General features: G+C 38.5%; 1 pseudogene; it reads right to left on the bottom strand.

The window, feature by feature from the left end:
* Positions 1-7,249: 7,249 nt before the first annotated feature.
* On the bottom strand, positions 7,250-7,756 carry LOC115302348 (annotated as a pseudogene).
* Between the last annotated feature and the right edge of the window lie 1,551 nt (positions 7,757-9,307).

The following is a 9,307-nucleotide window of genomic DNA, read 5'->3' on the forward strand; positions in this document are numbered from 1 at the left end:
GAGAGATAAAGAGTTTTCCAAACAAACAAAGATCAAAGGAGTTTGTCACTACTAAACTGGTCTTTTTAAAAAAAGTTTTAAAATGTTTATTTCTAAGAAAGAGAGACAGTGCAAGTGGTGAAGGGACAGAGAGACACAGAATCTAAAGCAGGCTCCAGGCTCTGAGCTGTCAGCACAGAGCCCAATGCATGGCTCAAACTCCTGAACTGCAAGATCATGACCTGAGCTGAAGTCAGATGCCCAGCTGACTGAGCCACCCAGGTGCTCCACTACTAAACTAGTTTTATAAGAAACATTAAAAAGAATTCTTTGAGTGGTAGGGGAGAGGAAGGTTGTAACTAGAAGTAAAAAAATTATGAAAGGAAAAAATGTCACAGATAAATGCAAACATATAATAAAAGTAATAGATTAATCACTTATAAAACCTGTACAGAGGGGTTCCTGGGTGGCTCAGTCAGTTGATAGTCCAACTCTTGATTTCTGCTAAGGTTATGATCCTGGGGTCGTGGGATCGAGTTCCATGTTGGGCTCTGCACTGAGAATGGAGCCTGCTTGAGATTCTCTCTATCTCTCTCTGTCCCTCTCCACTGCTCACACACTCTTTCTCTCTCTCAAATAAAAATTTAAAAACACAGGGGCGTCTGGGTGGCTCAGTCGGTTAAGCCTCCGACTTTGGCTCAGGTCAGATCTCACGTTCGTGGGTTCAAGCCCCGTGTCAGGCTCTGTGCTGACAGCTAGCTCAGAGCCTGGAGCCTGCTTCCGGTTCTGTGTCTCCTTCTCTCTCTGCTCCTCCCCCTCTCATGCTGTGTCTCTGTCTGTATAAAAAAGAAATAAAACGTTAAAAAAAATTAAAAAAAAATAAATAAAAATTTAAAAACACAAAAAAACAAAAAAAAATAGTATGAAGGTTAAAACACAAATACAGTAAAATCAATTGCACTGACAAAAATGAGCCAGGGGAGTGACAAAATAAAAGGATGTAAAATATGACAGATAGATAAAATGTGATGGGGGGGTTAAACATTTAGTGCTTTGGATCACCTGGGTGGCTCAGTAGGTTAAGCGTATGACTTCAGCTCAGGTCATGATCTCACAGTTCATGGGTTTGAGCCCCACCTCAGGTTCTGTGCTGACAGCTCAGAGCCCAGAACCTGCTTCAGATTCTGTGTGTCTCTCTCTCTTTCTCTGCCCCTCTCACAATATACAGAATTAGAAATCAATCACAATAAAAAATCTAGAAAGAATACCAATACATTGAGGCTAAATAACATGTTACTAAACAATGAATACATCATACACAAAAACCAAAGAGGAAATTAAAAACACATGAGACAAATAAAAATTAAAAATACAATGGTTCAAAATCTTTGGGATGTAGTAAAAGCAGTTCTAAGAGGGAAGTTTATAGCAACACAAGTGTGCTTCAAGAAAAAAGAAAAATCTCAAATAAACAACCTAACCTTACTCCTTAAGGAGCAAGAAAATGAAGAACAAATAAAACCCAAAGCCAATAGAAGGAAGGAAATAATAAAGATTAGAGAAAAATAAATGCAACAGAAGCTAAAAAAAGAAAAGAACCAGGAGCTGGTTCTTTGAAAAGATCAACAAAATTTATATATCTTTAGCCAGACTCATCAAGAAAAAAATAGAGGATTTATAGGGCACTTGAGTGGCTCACTCAGTTAAGCATCCGACTTTGGCTCAGGTTATGATCTTTCAGCTCATGGGTTCAAGTCCTGAGTTGGCTCTGTGCTGACAGGTCAGAGCCTGGAGCCTGCTTCAGATTCTGTCTCCCTCTTTCTCCGCTCCTTCCCCACTCACACTCTGTTTCTTCCTACTTCAAAAATAAATAAACACAGAAAGAAAGAACAAAAGAAACAAAGAAAGAAAGAGAAAGAAAGAAATAGAGGATTCAAATAAGTGAAATTAGAAATGAAGGAGGATAAATAACTGATACCATGGAAATATGAAAGATTATGTGAATATTATGGAAAATTACATACCAACAAATTGGCCAATTTAGAAGAAAGAGATAAATACCTAGAAACATATAAACTACCAAAAGTGAATCAGGAAGAAATAGAAAATTTGAGCAGATTAATTCCTAGTAATGAAATTGAATCAGTAATTTTTAAAAACTCCCATAAAAGGTCCAGGACCAGATGGATTCACAACTGAATCCTACCAAACATTTAAAGAAGAGATGGTACCTATTCTTCTCAAACAATTCCAAAAAAATAGAAGAAGAAGGTAATGGTGGCCCTACATTGCCTTTAGATCTGAAGTGAACCTCTTCTAGGCAGGCGAAAATTGTGGTCCAAATTTGTTCTACGAGGGCTTACTTACCAGCATTACCCTGATACCAAAACCAGACAAAGACACTACAGAAAAAAGATAACTACAGACCAATATTTCTAATGAATATAGATGCAAAATTACTCAACATAATTTTAGCTAACTGAATTCAATAATACATTAAAAAAATCATTTGCCACAATCAAGTGGATTTATTACAGAGTCATAAGGGCAATTCAATATTCACAAATCAATCCATGTAATACAACACATTAACAAGAGAAAAGACAAAAATATACACCTGATCACTTCATGATCATTTCAATAGATGCAGAAAAAGCATTTGACAAAGTACAATGTTCATTCGTAATGAAACCTCTCAAGAAATTAGGTTTTGAGGGCATATACTACAACCTACTAAAGGCCATATATGAAAAACCCACAGCTAACATCATATCCAATGATGAAAAACTGAGCTTTTTCTCTAAGGTCAGGAAAAAGACAAGGATGTTCATTCTGATCACTTTTATTCAACATAGTACTGGAAGTCCTAGCCACAGCAATCAGATAAGAAAAAGAAATAAAAGAAATTCAGATTGCTTAGGAAGAGGTAAAACTCCCACTATTTGCAGAAGACATGATACTATACATAGATACCATACTAAATATAAATACTATATATAGAAAACCCTAGGGACTCCACCAAAAAAACTATTAGAACTGATTTAAAAAAGTCACAGGATAAAAAAATTAATACACAGAAATCTGTTGCACCTCTATATGCTAATAATGAAATAGCAGAAACTTAGAAAAAATCCTGGGGCACCTGGTGACTTAGTTCATTGAGCATCTAATGCTTGATTTTGCCTTGGGTCATGATCCCAGGGTTGTGGGGTCCATGCTGAGTGTGGAGCCTGCTTGGGATTCTCTCTCTCTCCCTATTCCCTCTTCCCTGCTCCCATTCTCTGTCTCTAAAATAAATAAATAAATTAATTAATTAATTTAAAAATTTCATTTACAACTGCACCAAGGAGAATAAAATGCCTAGGAATAAATTTAACCAAAGGGGTGAAAAACCTGAAAACTATAAAACACTGATGAAAGAAATTAAAGATGACACAAACAGACATTCCGTGCTCATGTATTGGAAGAATTAAAATTGTCAAAATTTTAATATTGTCAAAAATGTCCATATTACACAAAGCAATCTATAGATTTAATGTAATCCCTACTAAAATACCAACAGGATTTTTCACAGAAATAAAACAAATAAAAGAAGTAATCTTGAGAATGAAGCAATCTTGAGAATGAAGAACAAAGCTGAAGGTATCATATTTCCAGATTTTAAGATATACTACAAAGGTATTATAATCAAACTAGTATGGTAGTGGCACAAAAATAAACATATAGGTATCTATGGAACAGAATAGAGAACCCATAAATACACCCATTCATTTTTGGTCAATTCATCTATGACAAAGGAAACAAGAATATGGAATAGGGAAAAGACAGTCTCTAATAAATGGTGTCGGGAAATTGGACAGCTACGTGCAAATGAATAAAACTGGACCACATTTTTACACTATACACAAAATAAACTCAAAATAGGTTAAGGACCTACATATGAGACCTGAAACCATACAATTCCTAGAAGAAAACACAGGCAGTAATTTCTCTGACATTGGCCATAGAAACATTTTTGCTAGATATGTCTCCTCAAGCAAGGGAAACGAAAGCACAATTAAATTATTAGGACTACACTAAAATAAAAAGCTTTTGCACAGCAAAGGAAATGATCAATAAAACAAAAAAGCAGCCTACTGAATGGGAGAAGATATTTGCAAATGATGTATCTGAAAGAGGTTTTATCCAAAATATTAAAGAACTTATACAACTCAACACGAAAATAATAATAATAATAATCTGTTTTAAAATGGGCAGAGAACCTGAACAGACACTTTTCCAAAGAAGACATACAGATGGCAGCAGACAAATGCAAAGATGCTCCACATCACTAATCATCAGGGGAATGCAAATCAAAACCACAATGAGATACCACCTTACACCTATCAGTATAGCTAGGATCCAAAAACAAAACCAAGAAATAACAGATGTTAGTGAGGATGTGGAGAAAAAGGAAACCTTGTGCACTCTTGGTGGGAATGAACACTGGTGCAAGAACTGTGGAAAACAGTATGGAGTTTCCTCAAAAAATGAAAAATAAAAATACCACATGATTCAGTAATTTCACTGCTGAGTATTTATCCAGAAAAACCTAAAATAGTAATTTGAAAAGGATATATGCACTCCCACATAATTGCAGCATTATTTACAATAGCCAAGACATGGCAGCAGCCCAAATGTCCATCAACAGATGGATGGATAAAACAGATGTGCAGATGTGGTGTGTATATATATAAACACAATGGAATACTACTTAGCCATAAAAAAGAATGAGATCTTGCCATTTGCAACATGGAGGACCTAAAAGGTATTATGCTAAGTGAAATAAGCTAGACATTTGGTTTATTCATATGGTTTCCATTCATATATGAAATTAAGAAACAATACAGGAACAAAGGGATGAAAAAACCCAGACTCCTAAATACAGAGAACAAATCGTTGAATAGGTGAGTGAGGGGATTGGTTCAGCACAAAATGGGGATTAGAGGTACAACTTCCTGTTACAAAGTAAATAGGTCACAGAGATGAAAATACAGCATAGAGAAAGTAGTCAATAAGATGATAATAACATTGTTTGGTGACAGAAGGTGACTACACTTATCGTGATGAACACTGGGTAACGTGTAGAATTATTGAATCATTATATTGTGTACTTGAAATTGACATAAGATGTATGCTAACTATACTTCAATAAAAGGGTTTTTATTTTAAAGTTTTAGAAACTGCACTTATTTTTGGTGTTCTAAAATTTATAAGGGTATGTTGAGGTGTGGGTCTTTTCCATATACTTGTTGGAGTCTTTCAATTAGAAAACTACTGTCTGTTCACTAATTGGGATTAATTCTGACCCTCCATGTTTTTTTCCTCCCTTTCTGAATGTTTGACTTTCTGGATCAATTCTCTTTGTCTTACCTCTTTCATATTTCCCATGGCTTTTGCTTTTTGCTCTGTATTCTAAGATATTTTCTTTATTTGCCAATTCTTCTATTGTATTTCTAACTTCAGTGATTATATTTAAAATTCTAAGAGGAAGTTCTTATTCTGTGATTGTTACTTTATCATAGCAATCTGTAATTCTTATATGGATATATTATCTTTTAAAAATCTCTCTGAATAGGTAGCTTTTAAAGGTTTTCTGCTCTCTGAATCCCTTATTCCTTTTAGGCCAGATTTTTAAAATCCTGATCTTTTCTTCTATTTGTGTGTGCAGTGATCTATATTTGCTTTTCTATATTTAAGAGAGAAAAACCATGTTGGTATTTCTGTGTAGCTGGTATGAGTTTCCTGTGTACTGTATAAGTCTAGATCTGTTTTTCCATTCAGTATCTCTCTGAAGTGAAAAGCTGATCAGAGTCTCCAGAGGGTTGTTATGCCAAAACAGGGCTTGGAGCTGACTTTTAGAATTAGAGGGAGGGAAAGGAAGAGACATCTCAAAAGGAGAAGACCTTGGGGCACCTGTGTGGTTCAGGTGGTTAAGCATCTAGACTCTTGATTTTGGCTCAGGTCATCACCACATAGTTCATGAGTTTGAGCCCCCTGTGGGGCTCCAAGCTGACAGTGCAGAGCCTGCTTGGGATTCTCTCTCTGCCCCTTCCCTGTGCACATTCTCTCTCTCTCTCCCTCCCTCCCTCCCTCCCTCCTTCTCTCTCTCTCTCTCTCTCTCAAAATAAATAAAATAAACTTTTTTTTTTAAAGGGAGAAGATCTTATTCTGAGATTGTTACCCACCTAGCAACCTTTGTTCTCTGTGGTTGATCCTCTCTGGTGAGCTCTGCCTGAGTGCTGATAGCAGTGGGGGGTGGTCCAAGGATGACCTCTTAGGAAGTTGTTTATAGAAAGACTTCCGTTTAGCTTCCTTTTAGCTCTCCTTATGTCTCTTCTGCCCTTCCCTACCAACTCTTGGGCTCTGCTCAGCATTCCAACTCCCTCCCCTTTCTTCACTTATTCTGGACCATGGTCTCACTCTATGTCTCATCCATCAATAGCTTCTTTCTACTTACTGTTTTCCAGAAATCTTAGCAAGTCTCCTGCTTGTTGATGGTCCATTCTCATTCTCTCTGCTGTATTAAGCTATTTTATTCTTTCTATCATGTTAATGGAGTTTTAGGAGGGAGAGTAGACCAATGTGTGTGCTTAATCCACCATCTTTGTTAGTATTTTATTTCTAATCTTCCATCTGTCTTCATAAATGAGATTCTCCTGATAGTTGTCATTTTCTCTTTGTGATCTTTCTTTGGTTTTGGGTTCAGGACTACAGTAACTTTATTTTTTAAAATTTTTTAATGTTTTATTTCATTTTTGAGAGAGAGAGAGACAGAGTGCAAGTGGGGGAGGGGCCGAGAGAGAGGGAGAAACAGAATCTGAAGCAGACTCCAGGTTCTGAGCTGTCAGCACAGAGCCCAATGTGGGGTTTGAACTCACAAACCTTGAGATCATGACCTGAGCTGAAGTCGGATGCTTAACCGACTGAGCCTCCCAGGCGCCCCCAGACTTTCTTTATAAACATCCAGAAGAAAATTTTCTCACCCATCTTCTCAAGATGTCCCATGAGGAAGGGAGGGTGGAGCTGCCTGGAACAGAGCTAGGACCTGGGCTACACCCAGTAGGGAGACTGTGTGGCCTCAGTCAGGCCAAGCCAAGCTGATGGTTTCAGAGGCTCCATGGGGTGTAGCAGGAGGTGGCCTTGGTGTCCCCAGGACAAGCCCTTCTCTTTATTGTGACTAACCCAGAAACTGACAAGAGGGGGGCAGGTGGGGAGGAAGCACCCAGCTCTACTGGACACTAGGCTTCAGGGACCACCCCCTGGGCGGGGGTGCCCACAGGAATGGGGACAGCTCTTGTACTGGGGGCTAGCCTCTAGGAGAGCGGAAAATGGTGATTCTCATGGGTTCATCTTTGATGCTTGGGGCTCAGCTTAGCTGATTGGCTCTCTTTTCCAACCAGTCTTCCAGATGGCCCTTGGGGAGCTTGAGGACAGTTAGTGGCCACTTCCTGGCCCACCTCTCCTTCTCCACCTGGATAATCTGCTCCTGTAGGTCTATCTGTGACATGTGGGGAAATCTGCATTTGGAGCCAAAGTCACACTGGTCTGGCAGCAGAAACTTCCTGCAGGGCTGCTTGTTCTGTTCATCCAACAAGATGGCAGATGCATCTCGGAACAGGTCATACTGGACCTTCTTGGCCTTGAGGTGCTGCAGCCCATTCAGGTGTTTCTTGCGGGTGTGGAGCTTGTCCTGGAAGGGGTGGTTGCGGTAGTCACAGAAGTGATGCTTCCCCATGGTCACCTATGTCAGGTGCTGCTGCCGCCTGGCTCTCTGCAGGAGCTCCTCCTCCTTCTGTGCTTTCCACCTTCTTCAGCTTTCATTTTAACCCCTTTCTTTTATTTGTGGCTTTTCTATTAAAACATTTTATTGCGGTAAAATATGCATAATGTAAAATTTTCCATTTTAACCATTTTTAAGTATGCAATTCAGTGGCATAAGGATATTCAATGTTGTGCAACCATCACCACCATCTATTTCTGGAATTTTTCATCATCCTGAACATAAACTGTGTACTGTTAGTTAACCTTAAAAATAAAACTGCCAGTTCATTTTACCAGCAAAAATGGGTTTATTCAGGAAGAGCAGAGAATTGCAATCTGGGACCAGCAAGCCAAACCAAAAACCATAGGCAAGTCTAGAGAACAAAGGAGAGAAACTGCTCTTTTATAGAGGAAAGGGGGAAGTTAGAAGGGGTGTTACAAACAAAAAGTCCAGTGAAATAAACTAGGGTTTGGAAGTATATTAGCTTCTCATTGGCTGAGTAGTGATTGTCTCTCATTGGCTGGGCTGTTGCTAGGGGGGAGGAAGGTAGCCTTTTTCCTTCCTGCCTGGAAGGTAAAACAGTATGGAGATGCAGGGTCCATCTCTTCCTCTTGAAGTTGCAATTGATGATGGATGGTAGGACATGAGAGCTCCTCCTACCAGCCTCCTGATTCCATTTTAGTGGTTTCCCCTTATTAATTTTCATAGTTCCCATTAAACAACACTTCTCATTCCTTCCTACCCCAAGCTGGTGCTAACCTCTAAGCTTCTTTCTGTCTCTATGAATCTGCCTATTCTAAGTCCTACATATAAGTAGGAGCATACAATATTTGTCCTTTTGTGTCTGGTTTATTTCACAGAGCATGTTTTCAAGATTCATACATGTTGTATCAGAATTTCATTCTTTTTAAAGACTGAATAATAGTCCATTATATGTACATATCACATTTTGTTTTTCCATTCATCTGTTGATGAGTATCTGGATTATTTCTGCTTTTTGGCTATTGTCAGTAATGCTGCAATGAAGATTAATGTGCAAAAATTTATTTCAGTCCTAGCTTTTAATTCTTTTGGGTATGTACCTAGAAGTAGAATTGCTGAACCACATGGTATTTTTATATTTAACTTTTGAGAAACTGACAAACGATTTTCTACAGCAGGTGTACCATTTTGAATTCCTATCAGCAACACACAAGCATTCCAATTTTTCCACATCCTCACCAATGCTAGTTGTTTTCTGGGCTTGTTTGTTTATTTGTTTTTAATTGTATCCATCTTAATGGGTGTGAAGAAGCATCTCATTGTGTTTTTTTTTTAATTTTTTAAAATGTTTTTTATTTTTGTGAGAGAGAAAGACAGCAGGAGCAGGGGAGGGTCAGAGAGAGAGGGAGATACAGAATCTGAAGCAGGCTCCAGGCTCTGAGCTAGCTGTCAGCACAGAGCCTGACATGGGGCTCGAACCCATGACGAACCGTGAGATCATGGCCTGAGCCAAAGTTGGACACCCAATCGACTGAGCCACCC

This window comes from Suricata suricatta, chromosome 9 (genome assembly GCF_006229205.1).
Source record: "Suricata suricatta isolate VVHF042 chromosome 9, meerkat_22Aug2017_6uvM2_HiC, whole genome shotgun sequence".
Taxonomy (NCBI): Eukaryota; Metazoa; Chordata; class Mammalia; order Carnivora; family Herpestidae; genus Suricata; species Suricata suricatta.